Below are 22797 nucleotides of genomic sequence, written 5' to 3' on the forward strand. Positions count from 1 at the left end.
CCTCTGTGCCACAGAAGGTGGCTCTTTACAGCTCTGAACTGACGCGGTTCCATCCCAGAAATGACATATTGGGCCTATGCAGATGCCACTCCTATGTGCCAACTTCAGTTACTATCAAGATTATCCTCTCCTCCAGACGCAGCGTCTCAAAAGCAAATGGGTATACAGTGTGCAGATTATTAGGCTTGGGATCTTATTAATGGATTGAATCCAATCACAGAATGGGGAGGACTGTTGCTAAAGTCTCTACCTGAAGGATTATGTTATTTACCCTGTAAGCATCTGTTATTCGCATGTAGAGCTGTAGATTCACATGCTTTGCATTCTCCTGTCATCTAGTGTTGGGTACGGATGTTTGCAAGTTGTTTTTCTACGAAGAAGTATTTTTCAGTCATGGCTCCTTCTTTCTGTGATAGTGCGCATGGGCATCGACTCCTTTGTTAAATTGTTTTCCCGCCAAGAGGGTGAGTATGTAGCAAGTGTAGTATAGAGATTTCCATGTGTATATAAAGTAAGTAAGAAGAACAGCAACAACCACAGGTGTCAGGTGAGGAGGGAGGGCACATGTGAATCTACAGCTCTACATGCCAAGAACAGATGCTTACGGGGTAAGTAACAATCTGATCGAGGCATTGTGCTGTAGATACACATGCTCTGCATAGACTGTAGTGCAGTATTCTCCCAAAGTGGTGGCTATCCGGTGGGTGTTGAAGTTTTCTGAAAGAGTGTTTTTAGCACTGTCTGTCCTACATTAGCTTGTTGAGGTGCTAATACATCCACACAACGATTGGTAAATGGGTGTGTTGTGGACCATATAGCTGCCTTACATATGTCAGCTAAGGGAATATTGCCTAATAAAGTCATAGATGCTCCTATTTTGCAAGTAGAATGAACTCTGGGATGTATAGGTAAAGTTCTTTTAGCTTTAACACAGCAAGTTTGAATATATGCAACAATCCATCTAGAAATACTGGATTTAGAGATAGGTTTTCCTTTATGAGGTGGTGCAAATGCAACAAAAAGTTGCTTTGTTTTGCGAACATCTTTTGTCAATCAATATAATATAATTGTGCTCTTTTGACATCAAGTGTATGCAGAGCCCTTTCTGCTACTGAAACTGAGGGACAAAACAGGTAACTCAACTGATTAATTAATATGAAAAGCAGAGACAACTTTTGGAAGGAATTTTGGGTTTGTACGAAGAACAACACTATCTCTATGAAGTTGAAAGAAAGGTTCTTGTAAGGTTAATGCCTGTAGCTCACCAACATGTTTTAGTGAAGTGATAGCAATTAGAATGGCAACCTTCCAAAAAATAAATTGCAATGGACAATTTTGTAATAGTTCAAAAGGTGGACCCATAAGCCTTGTGAGAACAATGTTAAGGTTCCAGGCAGGTGCAGGTGGTACCCTGTGTGGTATTATTCTTTTAAGGTCTTCCATAAAAGCTTTAATTTCTGGAACTATGGATGTCGTTGAATGTATGTGTAGAATAAACCTGCTCGTGGTCGATGCAAAAGATATGTTGTATAGATGCATGTAGTGGATCATTTGTGCTTTTATTACAATATATCACAAACCTTTTCCACTTTGATGTATAACACGCACTAGTGGTATGTTTTCTAGCTTCTTTAAGAATTGTCATGCAGTATGGTAGGATGTTCAGGTATCCAAATTCTATGACTTCAGGAGCCAAATAGCGAAGTTGAGCTCCCTGGGGTTTGGATGTTTGATTTCTCCATGGTTGTGTGTGAGAAGGTTTGATTTGAGGTGAAGCTTCGATATGGAACTATTGCCAGTTCAAGTAGAGTGGTGATGCATAGTTGACGAGCCCATGTGGGAGCCACTAGAATTAGCGTGAGAGATGCCTGCCTGAGCTTCTGAACCAGAAATGGAAGGAGAGGGAGAGGCGGAAAAGCAAATATCCCTGACCAGTTCATCCATAGGGTATTACCTTTGGATAGAGAATGTGGAAACCTGGAGGCGAAGTCTGGGCATTTTGAGTTCTCTGTTGTCACAAAGAGATTTGTTTGTGGAAACCCCCATTGTTTGAAGTAAGGAAGAAGAATTTGTGGGTAGAATTACCCTTTGTGGACTTGTTGCTGAATTCTGCTGAGGAGATCGGCAAAGTCGTTGTTCATCCCTGGAAGATGTTCTGCTAGGAGTTGTATCTTGTGATGAATGGCCCAACGCCAAATGGTCTGAGAGAGGTGCGACAGTTGTAGAGTATGTGTCTGCCCCCTGTTTTTATACATTGTTGTCATATTGTCCATCCAGACTAGGGACAACTTTCTCTATCAGGTGAGGTAGAAATGCTTTTAACGTCAGTTGAACTGCTTGCATCTCTAGGTAGTGGATTTGAAGGTTCTGTTGTTTGGGGGTCTAGAGACCAAGAACTGTTAGATGATGTAAATGATCGCCCCATCCTGTGAGAGATGCATCTGTTGTGAGCACGATCTGTATAATAAGGTCAATAAAGCCCGCCCTTTTGATAGATTTTGTGTGTTCCACCACTGCAGATAGCAAATGAGTGGGGATGTCTACCAAGTGTAGATCTTTTAGCTGACCCTGTGATTGATTCCACTGATGTGCTAAGCATTCTTGTAAAGGACGAATATATTTAGTCTTGCATGAGGCACTATTACAATGCATGACATCTTTATCCCTAGTAATTGCATGAAGGTCCTGAATGGGAGATACTTGTTGTTTAGTAACGGTAGCATCAGTTTTTTAAAATTGTGTATTTTGGTTGTATTGGGATTTGCCAGAGCCATTTGAGTGTTTATAATAGCTCCTAGTTAGGGTTGCAGTTGTGAGGGTTAAAGATGGGATTTTTGTACATTGATTGTAAAGCCAAACTGATGTAGAAGGTTGCTTGTAGTTTGAGTGTTTTATAAACAGTTGAGATTTGTGCTGGCTTTTATAAGGCAATCGTTTAGGTATGGGAAGACATGAATTTGCTGTCTTAGAAGAAGAGCTGCTACTACTGCTAGGCATTTGGTGAACACCGAGTGCAGTTGTTACTCCGAATGGGAATACTTTGAACGGGTAGTGCTTTTGCTCTATTACACATCTGAGGTATTTGTGATGACTTGGTGAATAGAAATATGAAAGTATGCGTCCTTTAGGTCCTGTGTTGAGAAAGTCGTCTTGTAGATGCGGAAGCACCTGTTGAAACGTGACCATATGGTAGTGTTCTGATATTATGTATAGGTTTAATGGCCTGAGATCGACGATAGGCCTTAACAAACAGTCATTTGGGGGAATTAGGAAGTAGTCAATACACCGCTGTTCCTTGATGTGCTAATGGAACCGGTTTCATAGCTCCTTTTTTTAGGAGAGCTTGTACCTCTTGTTTGAAGAGATGTTGGTGCTGTACCAAGAGTTTGTGAGTGCAAGGTGGAATATTGGGAGGCTTGCTTGTGAGCTCCAGGCAATAACCATGTAAGATAATGTCCAATACCCATTTCTCTGATGTTTTGATTGCCAAATGGGAAGAAACTGTTGCAGTCTTCTTCCGGCAGGTGATGAATAATAGGGGGGGAGCAATATGAAGTCACTGCTTGTTGGGGAATGGAGAGCCTCTATTTCTTCCTTTAAAATGTTCTTACAAAGATGGCCGCCTGGTAGGTGCTCTAGTCCGGAGCTCCTAGTGCTGGGGATCCCTTTCCTGGAATTATCCCTGATAGCACGCACCACCTTCGGCGAGGAAAACATGTAACTGGATCTTAAACAAGTAACTGGATTGAATACAAGTAACTGGAGTTTAAAAGTAACCGGAATATCGATGCAAAACACGTACCTGCAGCATTGACGGCTGGGACCCCTGCAGCTTCGGCGGAGCATCGGAGGAGACCAGGACGGCTGGAGTTGAGCTGTAGCGTGGCACCGGAGGTGTCCGACCCGCCTGAGATCGCCATCGCTTGCACCGGACTAGGTGGGTATGAACCTGAGCCCGGAACCATGCTCAGGACGCCTGGGAGGCTCCGGACGGACGACTGAATCCCGCTGCCCTCGTGAGGGCGGAGGTGCCCTGCCTGCCTGCAATCACCGCCTGCATTTGACTGCCCGGGGACCCCGGACTGGACCGCGGCGGGAAGACCTGTCATCTCTGCACCAGGAGGTCGGTGTGGCTATCTCTGTGTGCTTATCTGCTCTACGTGTCCCGGCGATCTGGGTGCCTGTCTTCTCGGTCCGGGGGCTGGATCCCTCGCACCCCGGTGCCTGTCTTCTCGGTCCGGGGGCTGGATCCTTCGCACCCCGGTGGCGCCCGGAGGGTTCGCCCCCCCCTCCCCAATCAGTGTCATTGGAGCCGCCGGGGTGGGAGACAAGCGGATGGGAGTTGGCGAGGACCGATCCGGCGCGGGTGAGAGAGGGCGTTCTGACGGGAGGCTTTCCCCCCTCCCCCCTCCCAGTGGATCTTCAAGAACGGATCTTCGAGAACGGAGCATTTAGAGCGGTGGATCTTCGAGAACGGGGCATTTAGAGCGGCTCCGGTGTACCCTGTTTGTGTGTCTTAGGCAGCCACTCCGCAACTTTGGAGGTGCCTGATTTGAGCAGCGTCAGTGGCGACGCGCAAGGTAACTGCACGCGAACCTACTATTTTAAATACACATGCTGATTTTTCACTCTCTGCCCGGAACTCTGCACGCAAAACTATTTGAGCAGCGTTCAGTGGCGACTCGGAAGGTAACTGCACGCAAATCTATCATTTTAATTTAATTTAATTTAATTTAATTGTGGGTTTATATAGCGCTAGGATCGACTCCCGGAGGAGTATCTCCGCGCTTCGACCGCTAGGGAACCCGTCCTGGCTCACCCTGAGAGATGGTCCCTAATGGGTATCTCTAAGGTGCGACCAAGCATCCCCGGCGGTCTGGGGGGGCCGTTGTGAAGATGAGGCAAGCTAATGCCCAGAGTTGCCGAGTGTGGTCCCTGACTAGAGTAGGCACCGAAGCGAGAATTATCGAGCCCGCTGACCCTGGTCCACGACCCTGCCGCGTCGGGAATCGAACCCTGGTCCCGGGCCGTCCTCTGCTTACGGGTCTGCCGCCTCTAACCAGTGAGCCACACTCATGCCGGTTTCTCACTTTCTGCCCGGAATTCTGCACGCAATCTTTTACTTTAAACACTCATGCCGGCTTTTTATTTTACTTTATGCCCGGAATTTCAAACTGATATCGGTATACTTTGTATTTTCGCGGGCTTTGCGATCGTCTCACTCTCCATTGGCCAATATGGCTGGGGCCATAAACTGGAGCCATAAATCGCCCCCCTGCCCACCAGATGACCATGAGGCTACATACCAACGCGGTCAGGGATCAGCAAAACAGAGATAAGCCTCTCTCCTCACCATCTAGCAACATAGAAGCTGAACTCTATCCTCCCCTTCAAGCAACATGGAAGATGGACTAACTCGACCTTCCCAGAGTAGAAAGGGAAACTAAACTCTGTATTCACTACAATTTGTCTGCCTTTTTAGTCTGGTCTCTCTCTCTCACATTGGCGGCCATCTTGGCCTAGTCTTATTCACTATATGACCACACACTAAGAACTGGCCTCTCTAGACTATTCTCAACTAGCGAATGTCTGCCTTTTATTGCAGTATTATACCTCTACTTGTATTTAATGCACCGATCGTTAGCTCATATATTTCTGGCTGCTCTCTAGTCTCATTTTTGACTCATTTAGCTCTTTGTGTGCACCTGTATTTTGTTCCAGTATATCATTAGTATTACACTTCTATACTGTACATTGTTATAAGCTGCACCCTTTTCACTTTCTATTTCTGTATTGCACTGATTGCTACCTCATATTTTTATTTTTATATATCTTTCTTTTTCTTTTTCTTTTTTGTAAGCTGCACCCATTCCACTTTATTCCTGGACTGCACCAATTGCTACCTCCTATATTTTGATTATGTTGACTGCTCACTAGTATCACTTTTGTTTCCATGTAACTTACTGTTTGCATCTGTTTTTTGCACACGTGTACCACTTTAGTTCATCCTCCCATACCCACCTAAACCGCCATCCCAACATGGATCCCATCGGTAAGCACACATATAAAATAAACTATCCACCCACAGTCACCAAAAACGCCGCTAAACGCTTTAAACACAACTTCCTGAGATCCCACCATGAAACCCCCTTTGCCGACACCTACTTCTCACCGGTCAATGGATCCCTGAACACTGATATCATCTTCCACACCACACGCAGAGCTCAATGGAGAAAAACGTTCCTCACCTTACTCACCGTCTCCACCACCAGGAAATCCGCTCATGGCCTAACTCTCTCCATCACACCATCCCAACTCTTCCCAGGAAGAGCCACCATTACTATTTACAATAACGGGTTGGTCCTATCTCAATCCACAGACAGGAACCTGGAACTACTAGACAACCTGTTCCCCACTTTCAAAGAGCACCTCTCCAATCCGCGGTCCGACACTCACATTTCCCTCAGTCCCACCACCCCTGACTTCACAGCTCCCACCACCCACAACCCTTCTAACCTAGCACAGCACCAGGTAGCTACTACACACTCATCATTCAGAGACACACTTACCACCCCTGACTTCTCAGCTCCCACCCACAACCCTTCTCTCCCAGTTCAGCACCAGGTAGCGACCACTCACGCCTCAAACACAGACACAGATCTTTCCCCCTCATACACCACTCGCACCCCCACCCCTCCTTCCGGACCTAGGACCTCCACACATACCATTATCACTCCTCTCTCCCAGGACATCACAGCCGACATTAACACATCTAACCTAGTTCTGCACCAGAACGACACGCACAACGACAAATCCCACCCTTTATCCCCCCCCATTCTCAGTCCCCAGTTCCCTCTAACTAACTACGCAGAACACACCTCCTCTCTTAATTTAACTCCCCCTCCCCACAACAGGACCATCTCCAATCCCATTTCCCCACCCACTCGCAGCCCCCATTACCCTTCCTGCACCCCCATCTCCACTAACATACACACATCCTCCACTTTGATCTCTCCGCCTACCAACAATGCCCTCACTCATACCGCCAACCTCCTTCCTACCTCATCCACACCCCACCCACCCAAACCCTCTCTCCTCCCTAATACCATCTCGTACACTAACATAACGGAGCCCTGCACCAACACCAGCCCACTCCCCCACCTGCACGACATCTCCCTGGTCAGTCATCCACCTTCGACTCCCACCCCCACCTCCAAAACCTACCCCACGTTGGACATGATAATGGCCACCCTCATCCAGATCAAAGGAGACATGCTCATCATCAAAGAACTAATCTCCACACACCCCATACACTCCTCACCCACCTCCACCTCCCCCCCCCAACTTGTCCCCTACCCTACCGGTTGACTCTCTCACTCAGCACTCCACACACCGGACTTCAATCCCTGTTCGTAATCGCAACAACCGTCCTCGTCGCCCCTGCAACCCCTCACCCACCTCCACCTCCCCTCCCAACATGTCCCCCACCCTTTCGGTTGACTCTCTCACTCAACCCCCCCCACACTGGACTTCAATCCCTGCTAGCAATCGCAACAACCGCCCTCGTCGCCCCTGCAACCCTCTTTCGGACCTCGACACACTCACTCTCCTCCGTTCATATGACCCAGCCCCCCAAATTCACACATCCAACACACACCTCACCATTCCCACGATACACTCAAATCCCCTTAGACCCCCCACACTAAACAGCAGAATCTCCAACCCCAATAACCTTAGAAAAGTCCCTCTCTCTCTAGAACCCTCTACCGCCCTCATCACACCCCGTCTCAAATGCACTCTCCTCAACTGCAGATCGGCCTCGAAACATTCCGCCGCCATCGCTGATCTCCTCTTAACGCTGGACCTTGACCTAATCATTCTGACTGAAACATGGCTAACTGAAGCCTCTTCACCTATAATGGACATTCTGGTTCCACCCAATTACCACATCATTAGACTTGACAGGCCAGGCAAAATAGGTGGTGGAATCGCATGCATCTACAGGAACAACCTCTCCGTTCTGAAAGGCAAGTCCACCTCCCTATCATCCCCAACATCCTGTGAATACATCTGCCTCGACATCATCAGTGGGGACAAACCGATATGCTCTCTACACAGCATTTACCACCCACCCAGAGACAACCTCACCTTTTCCCAACAAATCATGGATATGATCTCAACCAATTCCGGACGGCAGCTCACCCAAATATACCTTGGCGACTTCAACCTCCACTGGAACGATCGCAATGACGCGGTGGTAAATAGTCTTAAAAGTTTCCTCAATGCCCTTGACCTCACCCAAATATGCAACAGCCCGACCCACGAGAAAGGCTCTATCCTCGACCTTATCATCTCCAAAGAGGACTCTATCCAACTCGAGTCTATCCAACCCTGTGACTGTTCAGATCATCATATTGTCACATTCTTCATCAATGTAAAAGTTAAATCTATCCCGGCTCAATCCTCCAAGCCCAAAGTCTGGAAAAGAGACCTGAAAAAACTCAACCCAAGCTCTCTGCCTCCTAACAGCTGCAATCTCCTACTACCATCGACCGGCGCTAAGGACGTTCAATCACTGACTGACCACTACCTCAACGCTATGACCTCAATAATAAATGAGGCTGCACCTATGCAGTTAAAAAGAGTCTCTACTAAAATCTCCAACCCATGGTATGACGGAAGTCTCAATGAGGATAGACGAGACATGCGATTGGCAGAACGCACCTGGAGATCAGCTCCCTCTGCACTGCACCTAAAAACTCTGAAGAAAAAGAGAAACGCCTCCTTCAGGAAAATAAAACGCTCAAAACTAGACTTCTTCAGCCTCCAGCTCGACCAAGCAAAAAACCGTCCGAGAAAACTGTTTGAGCTAATCAGAACACAATCCAAGGAACAACCCCAACCACTCAGCACTGTGCGCGAAGCTCCCTCCTGTGAAGACTTCTCCGCTTTCTTTATCCAAAAAACTGACAACATAAAGAGCGATCTCCTCATTGACGCAAGCCTCTACTCCAAACCCCACTGCATAGCACCCATTGAACCAAAAAACAATGCTACATGGTCAACCTTTGGCACATACTCTGAAGAGGAAATTGGCAAACTGCTCAGCACCTTGAAACCATCCAATCACCTCACAGACCCCCTTCCTGCTAACGCTGTAAAAGACTTTACCCCTTTGCTTCTCCCACTCTGGACTAGAATTATCAACGGCTCACTTCAACAAGGAACCATACCTGACTCCCTCAAAGTTGGACAAGTCACACCTTTACTAAAGAAACCTACAGCCGACCCCTCTGATCTGAACAATTACCGTCCCATCACTAATATCCCCACTCTCGCCAAACTGCTGGAAAAATGCGTACAACTACAATTGACTAAACACATTGAACAGTTTGATCTCCTCAATTCTCATCAATCAGGCTTCCGAGCAGGACACAGTACAGAAACTGCTATGACTCACATAATTGACGACGCACTTCAAATGCTAGACCAAAACGACACCTGCCTCCTCATCCTTCTTGATCTCTCTTCAGCATTCGACACCGTTAAACATGAGAACTTACTTGAACTACTAAGCACAAGAATGGGTTTATCTGGAACTGTTCTCATGTGGTTCACTTCCTTTCTCCACAACAGGTCGCAGAAATTCAAGAGCAACAACCTGATGTCCTCGCCAATACCTGTAACGTTGGGCGTCCCCCAAGGATCCTCCCTATCCCCAACGCTGTTCAACCTAGTGATGGAACCTCTCACCACCTTGCTACAAGCATCCAATTTACACTTTCACATGTACGGCGATGACACCCAACTTTATCTCAAATTACAATCCCCCAAAGACATTTTGCTCCTGAACTAGACGATCAGAAGCACCCAATCCTGGCTGGCCGATAATCATCTCAAACTCAATGCTCTGAAAACAGAGTTCCTTCTGATCTCACCTCCAGCGAAGATCTCCACCACTCAAATTTGGCTCAAACACCTAACGGCACTCAATGTCCAACCCACCATCGTGGACTCAGCAAAATCTTTAGGCATAACTCTTGACACCAATCTCAACATGCAGCAACACATCAGCAAGGCAACTAAGGGAGCGAATTTCCAAATCAATACCCTGAGGAAACTTAAACCTTTCCTCCCAGCCCATGACTTCCAAACCGCAGTACAAGCACTAGTCATCCCTCGAATAGAATATGGCAGCGTCGCCCTCTGCGGACTCCCTCTAACTACTACAGCACCCCTAAGAGCTTCTCTAAACGCTGCAGCGAGGCTCATCACTGGGTCAAAAAAGCACTCTCATATTTCCCCTGACTTGAAATCCCTGAACTGGCTGCCTTTTGAAGCCAGAATACATCTGAAAATCGCCTGCATGACTCACAAGGCGGTACACCTGAACTCTCCCGGCTACCTCACTCAGAAGTTGACAATCTCTGGCGGCGCTAGACACACTAGAGGCACAAACAATCTTCTGCTGAAACCTCGTAGATTCCGGAAGGAAAAAAACTATAAACGCTCCTTCTCAGGAATGGCACCCAGAATCTGGAACTCACTCCCTCCCGAAACTAGGCTCATCTCTTCCACTACACTCTTTAAGAAAGAAGTAAAAGCTATCCTCATGGCAAAATACACCTGAACTACTAATTCGGTCTCCTTAAAGAATATGCACCGATCTGTACTACTTGTTTGACCCCGTTGCTTATTTGTATCACTTGTATTATTGATTCACATGATTGTCTTTGCCCTCACTTATTTATACTGTATGCTCCTCTGACTTACTTGTTTGACTATGCTCCCTCATGTACCCCTTCTGTGTAAAGCGCTCTGATATCTGCAAAGATCTTGTCCGCACCTGTATCCACCCCTGAAGAATCCTCTAGAGGGGGAGGTTTGTGTCTGGGTTTTATAAGAATATGCAGCCTCATTTGAAGTATTCGTTTTGGAGCCTCCTGTTAAATTCAGTAAAATAAAGATGATGGGTCCTTGTTGTAATGTTCATGTAGTATATTTATTCTTGAGATTTGATAGAAGGTACAGCATTCAAGTAGGAATGTAATATGGTAAGAAACGCCACCGGGAGCAGATAACTTCCTGCTCAGCCTCCAGGTAACTGATAAATCCCTTGAACAGCAGCAGGTAGAATCCTGGATGACATCACAGAGACATGGCATAGACAAGCAGACACTAACACTAAGGAGGGACAAAGAGAGAGGAAGAGCACAAAGAGAGAGGAAGAGCAGGATATAACACACCTCCCTCCTTTACTTGAAAAAGTGGATAAGATGAAACAGCAGATGGCAGAAGCAGAAAGGCAGAAGAAAGAAAGAACATATATGCACCAGAAATAAACACCCTCTTCAACAAGATGGAAAGAAGAGGTAATATCAAAGGGGCGCAGGTACAAAGGTTGTACAAGCACCGTAAGCTAACAAAAGAATGTAAGCTTAAATGAAATGAAAACTAAACATCTCAATACAAATGAGCAAAGGTACAGTATGGCTCAGTACCGTAGATAGAAAATGAAATATCAACTCCTCAAATTCGAATATTTTCGATTCCTCTAAAATAAAACATAATAAAATGACCCCAACTCCTCAAAGTAAATACATGAACTCCTCTAAACATAGAGCACAGTAAAAGTGGTTCATGACAAAACGGCTCTTCACAGAAAATGCACAACTTCTCTATCAATAGAATAAAACTGAGACCATGCAGCTCCTCCCAGTAAGTAACAGAAAATCAGCGATAAAACTGAGCCCTGCGGCTCCTGACAGTAAATAGATGAACTCCTCTAACCATAGAGCACTATAAGTAGTTCATCTGAAATGACAATAAAATTGAGCCCCTATGGCTTCTAATAGCAAGCACATGAACACCTCTAACAATAGAGCACTATAAAATGGTTCATAACAGAAATAAACATCAAAATTGAGCATCACTCTAGCTCATCATCACTAAGAATGAAAACAAACCGAAGCACCTCAACATAGTTGAGCACATGAATGACCCCAATAAGCATAACGCCTACAAATCATCACCAAATTGAAAGCAAATGAGCACCTCAACAAAGGTTGAGCACAAACGTGGCTCCAGTAAAGTAGGCAATAATAGAATAAATTATTTCAAAATGCATCACTTGCGAATCCACACAGAAAAGAACATGTAACAGCATACATACACAACCTAGAAACAGAATTCTAAGTATTGAGCATATAAATTGATATTTAGCACACCACAGTACTTAGAAGAAATGCAATCAAGGGTAAATTACAGCGCAAACTACACATTGCATAAATTAGGAAATATGCTAAATTGTACACAACACCTTAAACATAACAAATCAAAATAATAAAAGTAGTCACCGTTGTCATTTGAATGAAGGGAGACACAAACAGGTCTGTAGAAATCTCCATGGGAAAATGTAAAGAAAATCAAACAGTACCTTGTTGGAGAACACCCTTTTGTTTTCCTTAAACAAAAGGGTGTTCTCCAACAAGGTACTGTTTGATAAATAAATAAATAAATTATGAAACAGCAAACACCGGTGAGCGATCTCTCACCCGGGTTGTAGATCCAAACGTAGTGAAATGGTGTGCAGATCAAGTTCTCGAAGTCAGGAATGTAGACAGACTCCCAAATAGTGTAGAGCCAAGCGCTGACATGTGAATTCCAAACGACAGTGCACAAATATCGAAGACTGGAAGTTAAAGAAGAAACGCTGTAGTGCTGCATGACAGAGAAATTGACAAAAGTACACACCAGAAGTACACGTAGTACTGCTGCAGAGTATGCGTAGGACATGGTTGGCAAGAAGGCAAACTGCAATGACGGTACCAACCACAACATGGCGGTATGTTTCTTGAAGCCAAGCTGGGTGGCTCAAGGCACGCAGAAACATGCAGGCGTCGATAGGCAGCTGAACAGGCGTCATGGAGGAACGAGGAGAGAAAGACGTAACAGAAGCACTCTGCCTCCACGCGACGCTAGAAGTAAGGTGAGTGTGCCCTAGAGCTCGAGCTACATCTTTATTTTTAAATTTTGAAAAAGACAGTTGTCAAGAAATAGGCATCAGGTCTCAGCGTAGGCCACACGGCAAGCCAAATAACAAAGTAGAATAGCCGTCTCTTCACTCAAACTGCCAGTGCACAACCTCCAAGGTACCAAAACACGGAGTTCACACAGATTGATGCAGGCAGACTTTAATTTTAACTGCAGGTTGTAACGGTCCCAGTAAGTAGCGCTTTTGTAAACAGGAGACCTTTAAACAGCTGGTTGGCACAAGTTGAGCAGGCAATAAACTGAAGTCACAAAGTGAGCTGACAATCTTTTAAACAGCAGATTCCAGAAATAGCACAGGCACACTTCCATTTAAACGGTAGGTTGCAGAAGTAGCACAGGCACACCTAGGACAGACAGCAGCAGTAACGTTACTCACGTAAAACGCTGACTCACTAGATGAAAACAGGGAGTCCTTTAAGTTTGTTCTAGTGCCAGATGATATAGTAGTAGTATTACTTCAGCAAAGGTTATTCCAATGCTCTGGGTTGAGGCTGTCGGTTGGATTCAGACACCGGTGGGTACCCAGAAGCAGGAAAGTAACTTTAAACGTTTCTCTTCTTGTCTTTGGTTGCAATGATGTCATTTTTAAATTCAATAAAGTCCTTTTTCTTTTAAATGGGTCCTTTTTTACCTCGTCGCCAGTGTTAAATTCAGTAAAATAAAGATGATGGGTCCTTGTTGTAATGTTCATGTAGTATATTTATTCTTGAGATTTGATAGACGGTACAGCATTCAAGTAGGAATGTAATATGGCAAGAAACCCCACCGGGAGCAGATAACTTCCTGCTCAGCCTCCAGGTAACTGATAAATCCCTTGAACAGCAACAGGCAGAATCCTGGATGACATCACAGAGACATGGCATAGACAAGCAGACACTAACACTAAGGAGGGACAAAGAGAGAGGAAGAGCACAAAGAGAGAGGAAGAGCAGGATATAACACCTCCTCTATAAAATGGCAGGGCGAAAGGGGCCTCTCTTAGAAGGAGACTGCAGTGCTCCCATAGATTCTCCCACATCTGTATCCTTTTTGATTTTTTCAAGTGATCCATCCACTTGAGGCCCAAAGAGGTGTTCTTTATCGAAAGGGGCATTAAGGATAGTTTGTTGAACATCTGGTTTGAAAGCAGAGATTCTTAGCCATGTGTGTATTCTGAGGAGAATACTGGTGTTGACTCCTCTGGCTGCAGTATCCTCAGCATCTAACACACAGATAATAGAAGAATTGGAAATGAGTTTTCCTTCTTGTACCAGTTTCTGACCTCTTTTCTTGTGATCCTCCGGGAGATATTGCAATTAATATTCCATTTTGTTCCAGTGGGCCCTATCGTTTCTAGCCTTGTGCATTGGATATAAGCTAATGGTTGGCTGATTGAGCAGCTACTATTTTGCCTGAGGCATCAATTAGTTTAGATTCTTTATCTTGAGGTGATGCCTCCTCTGATGTTTGTGAAATTGCTCTTTTACGAGCATTAGTACCACTAAAGAATCCAAAAGGCAGCAGGCCCTTAATAAAAACTGGGTCAGATGGTGGGGGTTCATATTTATTGTCCAACCTAGGTGTTATACATGCCCTCACTGGATCTCTAAAAATGTCTTTGGCATTAATCATCATACCTTTTAACATGTGCAATGACTGTGATGTTCTGTGTGCGTTTCCTAAAGGTTCCAAGAGGAAAACATCTTCTAGGGATTCCTTATGTAAAGTCACTCCATGGTATGTGGGTGCCCTAGCAATTAAGTCCTGATATGAAGTATCATCATCAGGAGGGAAAAGTTTAGCAGGGTAAAGATATGGATCTGTGTCTGAAGGTGGATCTATACTATAATCATCCCGTGGATTGGGTGGTGGCTAATCATAAGTGCCATCCCAATCCCCTATATCAGGATCTGTACCTGGAGAGCCCAGTGGTGTGATGTGTTGGGGGTCTGATGCTGGTATAATGGCTACTGGTGAAGTAGGTGGAGGGGTTTCAGAAATGTGGTGAATAGGGCTAGTAGCCATGTCCTCTTTTTTAAGAGGGATTTTATACCCAGTGTCTTTTTTCCTTTTGGGAAACGGTATTATTGGCTTAGTTGTAATATGTCCAGTGTCAGTGTTTTTTGGATTTTCTTTTGTTTTGGGTCTAGCTTTAGTTTCATGGTTTCCAGAATTAGCTTGGCTCCGGAGGCTGAAAAGGAGCAGCTTTGTGTTACGGTACCAACATTTTCAGGGCTGAGCTGGATTTGTCCTTTTTATCTTTTGGAACCGAAGGTTTTGGAAGTGTAGGGGTGTCATCTCGGCTCAAGCAGGAAGTCTTGCTGTTTCGGTGCTGAGCGGAGGGCGGGGATTTGGAATCAGAGTCTTGGAGCCTATCGTGGCGCGGTGGCTTAGAAGACTTTTGTTTGGTGGAAGCGGGTTTTGTGGGCAAAGGGGCTTTGGTACTCACGGTACCCTGTCCAGCTGAAACATCGTGGGACTCTAGTTTAATCTCCAATTCGGAATCAGAGTCTTGTTCGGAGAAGGCTTCTTCCTCTTCCGATGTTTTCAGTTCAACTTGCTCGATATCTTCTCCGAAGAGATTAGGGGTGTCCTCGATACTCTTTCACTGCATATCTCTTCGTCGAGCCAGACGGTCCCGCAGAAGGTCGGCGGGCGGGTATCTGGAACGGCATCAAGGACAGAATTGAGTCTGTTCCATTAGCAAAAGACTCAATGATGGATTTTCAAGTGGAAATAGATAGATTAAACGGGCTAGGCCCACAGGCCGTGGATACACTTTCCCGAATGCATAATGACGTGGACGCTAAAAAACTTGATCAAAACAATACCAACAAGGGTAGAGTGAATTGTGATCCCGACTAAAGGTTTCGAATCGGACCGCTGCAATACAAGTCGAACCCAATGGCTGAAAGAAAGCAATCTATCAATGGAGTTGATGACCATGCGCACTATTACCGAAAGGAAGAGTCACCTTACCTCGTCACTGGAAAATACTTCTTTGAAGAAAAACAGCTTGCAAACATCCAGACGCAACACTGTCATGTCCCTTAGGTTAGTTCCATCATGTACATAACGATTACATACACTGCGTCCCATCCACACGACATAACGGTATTACACAGGTGACCTTTTACCTAGTAGATTACTTCTGTCTCTCGGACATCACGCTCTTGGTACCATATCTTAATCCCTGTACCTGACGTACACAAAACATGTCCCCAGGCACAGTAGATTTATTCTGTACAAGGGTCACCACTTTTTTCATTCGTGGCCAACAGCCAGCAGCATATACTCATGTTTGTTTAGAAAAGAAATAGCAGGAGATTAGCAAATGTTTTCAAAACATATTGATTCTAGAAAACCCCGGAGTGACCACTTTAGTATAAAAGGCTCTCACTCCCCCTTACTAAGGCAGAAGAAAAATTCCTTCCAAGCTGGACCAAGACTCTGCAGGCAGATCTTTCAACAAACAGAGACCTGAAATCCCTTACGGGGTGCAATCCTCGATGCAGAGACGGGTCCTTCATTCAGTACCATCAGGTGAGGGATTAGCACTTCCCCAAGGAATATGTGGCTCCATTAGGACATATCCTAGCACTTACACATACATGCTTCACCTACACCTGTAGGCTATGCACGGTTAGGTAGGATAGGCAACATAGTATTACGTCAATGTTATTGTTTTATATAATATGCTTTTATTCATTCATTAGAATAGAATAGAGAATAGAATACGCACTTATATAGCGCATGGCTACCCAAGGGAATCCTAGCGCTTCCTGTGACACCATTCTATCACCACTGATTACGGAAAGAAAAGAGTCTTCAGCTGCTTCCTGAATCTTAAATGGTCAGATTCAAGACGAATGAAATCTGGGCGCTGGTTCCAGCTGCATTATAGGAAAACAGCCGGCCTCCAGACCGGGCCCGTTTGATCCTAGGGACTACAAGCCGTCGCTTATCATTGGATCTTAATAATCTCCTGGCGTAATAGGGTTGCACCATGGGCTAAATCAAAGGGGGGCCATTACGAGAGATGGACTTATGGACAATGCACATGGCTTTGAACCTGATTCTTTCTAGAACAGGGAGCCAGTGCAGCAGACCAAGCGCCAACATAACAGAATTCCGTTTAGGGATGTTCAGCAAGAGACTGGCCGCACAATTCTGGGCAATCTGTAATTTCTTAATGTTTCCCTATGGCACACCCAAATAGACTGCATTCGCGTAATCTAGCAGAGACAAGAGGAGGGCCTGAACCAACATCCGCCTTGCATCAAATGGGAGCAAGGGAAGGACCTTACATAGCCATCTAAGAAGACCATAACAGGTCCCTGCCACTTTACATGCTTGCGCAGAGAGGTTCAGATTGCAATCCAACCAAACGCCCAAGCTCTTAATTTGCTTTGAATTCATTTAGAGTTACAATTTGGACTCTGTCTGTGAGGAATGATTTGAGAAGCTTCCAGGCCTTGTTCTTAATCCCCAGTTTGTCCAAACGGTCGATCAACAAAGTGTGATGGACCGTATCGAACGCCGCAGATAGATCCAACATGATCAATATGGCTTTGCCCCCCTGATCAAGTATGGTTCTGATCTCTTCTGTAGATTTCAGGAGTGCTGTCTCCGTACTATGGGACTCTCTAAAACCGTATGGATCTAGCGCCTGTGAGTCCTGTAGAAACGTATAAAGCTGGTCGTTCATATTACTTTCAATAAGTTTTGCAGGGAGGGGTAACCTGGAAATGGGTCTGTAGTTGTTTGGCTCATATGCATCCCGATTCGCCTTTTTTAAAAGGGGTAAAATGGATGCATGTTTCCATTCCTTAGGGAAATATCCCTCGAGGTACATATTATTAAATATTTTGGTTAGTTGTGTTGCAAAAGGTCCAGCTGCCTTCTTAACTGTGGAGCATGGACATGGATCAGTTGGGAAGCCTGATTTGGCTTTATACAGATGTTTGAGAGTATCTTCTACTTCTAGAGTGGAAAAATCTTTGAAAGTTAGCATATCTGGATTTGTGGTCTGCCCATCCTTGTTTTGCCTGTTATTGTCATCAGATGGTGAGAATGTTAGGAAAATGCTGTTGACTTTATCAAACATCCCTTGAGCAATTTTGTTCCATAGTTCTTGACTAGGCACTATTGGAGGTGTCTGAGGGTGAGCTAGGGATTTAACAATTTTAAAAAGTTCTTTAGGGGAATTCTTCGCTGAGGCAATTTTGTTGCTAAAGAATTCTTGCTTTGAAATCTTAAGAAAATTCTTATAGAGTACTAACCCTGCTTTATATTCTTTTTTTATCATGTTCCTTATAGTCTCTTCTCCAAGCGCTTACAGGCCAGCTTTTGTTCTTTCAGTTCCTGCGAGTACCAAGGAGCAGAGGGATGCAGTCTGGTATGGCTAAAAGTTTTTAGAGGGGCTAATTTGTTCCCTGCTAGTTCTAGCCATTTCGAGTAAGCTCTAGTGGCTTTGTCTAGATTGCTAGGGATGCCAGTGGAAGATTCAATTAGGGTTTGGACAAGATCTTTCTCATTTATTTTGATCCATGCTCTATTTCTAGTGAATTTAACAGCTAAATTCCTCATCTTTCTGTCCGGTATCCTGAAATCAAATAGAATTGCCGAATGGTCGGACCAAGCTAGAGGCAGAATAGTAATTCCAGAAATTTGTGAGTTGTTAGTGAAAATGACATCTAGGGTATGACCAGCTTGATGAGTAGCCCCCTGCACAAGTTGTTCTAAGTTAAAGGCATTATCGCAATCACTAGGGAAACTAGGGGGAGTAAGAAGAGATTTCATAATTTAAAACATTTCCAGAGGGGCATTAGATGCATTAGTAACTTGATCTTCTGATAAAGTCTTCTAGGAGCAGACTCCTCACCTTTTGAATAGATATCAAAGCAGTACCTATTTGGAGGTGGGACACGTAGCTGCCTGGCAGGTGTCTAGGACAGGGATTCTACGTGCTAAAACAGTGATAGCAGCTTTGGCCTTGGTAGAATGACTAAACAGTCCTTTTGGATGCTGCTTTTTAGCTAGTGGGTACTAGATCTTTATACTTAGCACGATCCAGAGGAAGATGGTTCTTTTCAGCACTGCCTTACCTTTTGCACTCATACAATACCCACAAATGGTGATCGTCTACTCAGTGTTCCTTGGTACGATCAATTAAGAAGCTTTCTGTATGTTAGGGATCCAAGCAATGGAGTCTCTCCTATTCCCTAGAGGTATGAGGTGGAGAATAGAACACCAGCAAGGTGATGGTCTGTGCAATGTCACAACTTTCGGCAGGCAGAATGCCAGAGTCCGCAGAACCAGTTTGCCTGGAATGAAGATAGTGGAAGGTAGTTTAACACAAGGAGCCTGAAGCACAATCACTCACCATGCTAAAGGCAATGAGGAACACAATCTTGGTGGTAGGAAGGTGTAAGGGACAGCTGAGAAGTAGCTCGAACTGAGAGAACAGCAGTTAAGTCAGGAACAGGCTAAGGCCCCATTGGGGCATCACAAAGTGAGAAGGGGGATAGAGGTGTTGTAGCCCTTTCAAAACCCACAATTATAGCTAGTGATTTAAACTGTGAGTGTTGATCTGGTAATAATAAGAAGGATGAAAAGGCAGAAAGATCACCCTTAAATGTGGCCAGAGAAAAGTCCTGCTGGGAGAGACAGAACAAAAAAACAGAACGTCAGATAACTTAGATTGAAAGAGGTCAATCTGGTCTGTGTTGAACCAAACCACAAATTTATCCCAACGACAGGGGTATACAGTCTTCGTTGAGGAACGTCTGGCTGCCAAGATGGCATTAACCAACTCTAGTGTGGAAGTTTGAAGGCGTTCAGCTGTCCCCGCTCAACCTCCACACATGAGGAAAGTGAGAAGGCCCTGTTCCAGAACCCTGTCCTTTTGCAGCAACAGCAGATCCTCCTAGAGGGACAGCCTAATCGGAGGACATAAGCCCAAGCTCAGGAGTTTTGGATACCATACTCTTCATGCACAATCAGGAGCCACTTTGATCTCTTGGCCCCGGTCTCTCCTGATCTTGAAAATTAGGGACAGGCGTGTGTAGGAAAGTGCCTCTTTTGAACATGATTAGCCTCCACTTTGTGCCTGGAAAATGATGTAATTTCGACTGGAAATGCGCAGGGTCGCTGCCAACCAGGTAACCTGAGCCAGAAGCAATTTTCCTAAACTATACCTTTTGTTTCCCAGATGGCACAACTTCAGTACCGCTTGTAAGTCACTAGAAAATGGTACCCCTGGTACCTTGGGCATTGGCACTGAAGAGGCAACACAAATTGTGCCACCCTAGGGTCCCATCACCAAGGCCATGCACACTGCCATTGCAGACAGCATGCCTTGGTGCAGACAAAACCGAAGAGTCGACATGGCATACCGCACTGTGTGCCATGCCCACAGACTGCATGGGATGTAGGTAAGACATCCCTCTAGCAGAACTTTAGCCCTAAGGACGGGAGCACTATATCCCCTGTGAGGACATATACCCTACAATATCCATCTCTATTCTTGGATATTGTGAGAGAACAGGGAAGCCATGAGGACTCATCATTACAAGTTCCCCCAGCTACATGTTGACTACATTGTATGATGGGATGTTTGGTACCAAACATCTCATCTTAATAACAGATTTCAGAGTCACATTAATTAAAAACTGCACACAGAGGACTCATTAGAGGGCTCCAAAGAAACCCACCAACCCTTAGTGTGGTCACTAACTGGTCTCAGCCATCCAGAGTTTTGACCTCAAGGGGAGAGCACCAGTGTGCTGGGAGGTCAAGAACAAAGCCTGTCTGGGGCAGAGATGTTCACACCACCCCTGGGTCAGGAAGACCTTGCCGCCTTTGAAACGCGATCCCAGCCTCTCCTGCTAGAAGTAGCAGGTCCCTGCCTCCTGTCCTCATCCCTTTTGGCAGGAAGACGGCGGGAAACCCAAGTTAGAACAGAAGCTGTGCATCCCTCTGTCAACGCCACCCCTCAGGTGTTAGAGGAGAGGTGAAACACATTTTTCAGTGCCCACCATCTTGAAGATGGTGAGTGTAGGAAAGTAGGATCTTTCTGGCATAAATACCCCCACTTTGTGCTTGGTGTCAGTGGGTATTTACTGTAATTCACTCAGATCCTGCAAACCAGGACCCCAGTGACAGTGCTCTCTCCTCTAAGTTCTAAGATATATACTTTGTCCACCACACAATTGGCATACTGGGGTACCATGGTAAGTCCCTAGTATATGAGGTTCCCAGGGCATTGGTAGACAAGAGCTCTCCCATAATCTGCAGCATGATTTACACCAGTCTTCATGAAATGGGGCATGCACCTTTCACTTTAGATATAAGGCTTTCCTTAATACCCATCACTGCACTTTTAACCTATAAATCACCCCTAAGGCAGGCCCTTCAGTCCAAGTAGGGTGCATGGTTCCAAGTATGTGGGTACCCCTGCACAAACAGAGTTACCCCAACAAACCCCAAACTCCATTCCCTTGGCTTTGCAAGTGTGGGGCAGCTATTATAAGGTATGTAATGGACAATGGCAAGTCGAGATGTCCAACTACATAATGGCTGCTCCGAACCTGGTCATGTTTGGTATCAAACATGTTGGAGTCGTATTACTACACCGCTTCCAGTGTTTGTTGAATGATATCATGTACTGGGGAGGTCCTTAGAGGACCCCCCATACCTACCAGTGTAGCCTTACCAGATCCGCCTACTAGCACGCACTGCTGCAGACCCTAGACAGTGTTCTGCCCCCCTGCTGATGACCTTAACTTGGTAAACAAAAAATGGTTCTGTCGGGTGATGAAGACCCGCCTTGACTACCCAATGGAGCATAGTTTGGGTTGAAACGTCGACGACCTCGCCAGGTCCAGATTGACCAAGGCTCTGCACACCAAAAGAATAATCAATATCCAGCAGAGTCATTGTGTTTCCATAATTATCTGGCCTATCCCCCACATGTACATATTTTAACCACTCTGTATAAATTGCACACCACTGAGCACACGTCACTTGTTCACCCTTTACTTGTAAATTTCACTGTGTATTGACAGCCGTGATTATATAGGAAATATATACGAATGATTTAATTCAGATAAAACAAAACAGTAGACAGCAATTTGAGTCACATGTTTTATTATTTGCGAAAATGTTTCCTATGTTTAAGCGGTTGAGATCTGATTGTTAAAATAGCAGAGAATAATATATGTGACGCTAAGCGCGCTGATAAGAAATAATCGTTAAACCAGACAGAACCAATTTTTGTTTGCCAATATATACCCAGGTTCTGAGGGACACAGGGTCACCCCACTTTTTTGTCTAACAAGGACATTAACTTGGGCAGCAGAAGCTGAAGAACGGAATTCCTGTGTAGGGGAGGTATGACACCGCCTCATTTAGAATTAGGTATGGTGGGTGTACTTACGAGCATCACATATTTGGTGCCCTACATGCATAAACCAGTTTTGCCTAGTTCAGGAGCCCTTGGCTCCCACTCTGGACTACACAAAGGCCAGGGGAGTATCCAACCCCCTTCCCAGCCTTTCCCTTGGGAGGTGTCCAGAGCTCCTCTAGGTGGCCACTTAATTCTGTCATGTTGATCTTGGCCCTTGGGAGCATCTGACTGGCTAGGAAAGGTGAGTTGTGTCTTCGACCCCCTCTGAAAGGTGGGTCACCAAAGAAGAGGTCCTTCCCCTTTTTAGGGTTACTTAAGGGCTCTACGGGCAGTTCCGACACCACTTCCTGCCTATG

General features: G+C 45.3%; 1 protein-coding gene across 3 annotated transcripts in view; it reads right to left on the reverse strand.

The window, feature by feature from the left end:
• The window catches only part of RICTOR (RPTOR independent companion of MTOR complex 2), a 1600666-nt gene that overhangs the window by 758896 nt on the left and 818973 nt on the right, over positions 1-22797 (reverse strand). The window lies entirely within an intron of this gene.

This window comes from Lissotriton helveticus, chromosome 2_1 (genome assembly GCF_964261635.1).
Source record: "Lissotriton helveticus chromosome 2_1, aLisHel1.1, whole genome shotgun sequence".
NCBI classification, from domain to species: domain Eukaryota; kingdom Metazoa; phylum Chordata; class Amphibia; order Caudata; family Salamandridae; genus Lissotriton; species Lissotriton helveticus.